Source organism: Sapajus apella, unplaced genomic scaffold, assembly GCF_009761245.1.
Source record: "Sapajus apella isolate SASKATOON/1434 unplaced genomic scaffold, GSC_monkey_1.0 scaffold4710, whole genome shotgun sequence".
Lineage (NCBI taxonomy): Eukaryota > Metazoa > Chordata > Mammalia > Primates > Cebidae > Sapajus > Sapajus apella.
The window spans coordinates 4426-5298 of NW_022441636.1; the positions used below are offsets into that span (position 1 = coordinate 4426).

Here is an 873-nt window from a genome sequence, read left to right on the forward strand (position 1 = left end):
GTGCAGGAAATGACACATATCCCCACTGCAGCAGCTTTTGTTCAAAAAACCGGGTGACTTCATGATATGATCGTGTGTGCTGTGGAATATATGCACTGAACCAAAAGCTCCTCACGAGTTTTTTTTAAGCAAAGATTATTAGACAAAGCTAAAACAGTTCAGTAATTTTGTCTCAAGGCCAACTCATGTTGAAAAGTTGATCGGATAGCTTTGTACAACGACAGGATCACAGCCAGTGAGGCATGATTATTGCTAGTTGAAAACTTTTCTCAATACCCTGGCATTGGCAATTTTTGACAGTCTCTATGGAAACTGAATTTCAAAATCAAAAATTGATTGTAAATTTCTTTTCTTTTTGAGATGAAGTCTTGCTCTGTTGCCCAGGCTGGAGTGCAGTGGCATGATCCTGGCTTACTGCAATCTGTCGTCCAGGTTCATGTGATTATCCTGCCTCAGCCTCCCGAGTAGCTGGGATTACAGGCACCTGCCACCACACCCAGCTAATTTTGTATTTTTAGTAGAGACAGGGTTTTGCCATGTTGGCCAGGCTGGTTTTGAACTCCTGACCTCAAGTGATCCACCTGCCTCGGCCTCCCAAAGTGATGGCATGAAGGGCATGAGCCACCACACCCAGCAAGATTTCAAATTTCTATATGAGCTTGGAAAAGGGATAACATTACCAATGACTTATTATTATTTAGTCTACTAAATTTAAATTTACTATAATTTAGTCTACTAAATTTACTAATTCCTTCCTTTTCTGAATTCCCATAACATTTCTAGTTTGAAGCTATAACTTATTACATTAAGACTGATCTCTAGTTTTTTTTTGTTTTTTTTTTTTTTTTTTTTTTTTTTTTTTTTTTTTTTTTT

The 873-nt window shown here is 37.7% G+C and overlaps 1 pseudogene; it reads left to right on the forward strand.

Annotated features, from left to right (window-relative positions):
* Nucleotides 1–206: 206 nt before the first annotated feature.
* Nucleotides 207–312, forward strand: LOC116547785 (annotated as a pseudogene).
* The last annotated feature ends 561 nt before the right edge of the window (nucleotides 313–873 follow it).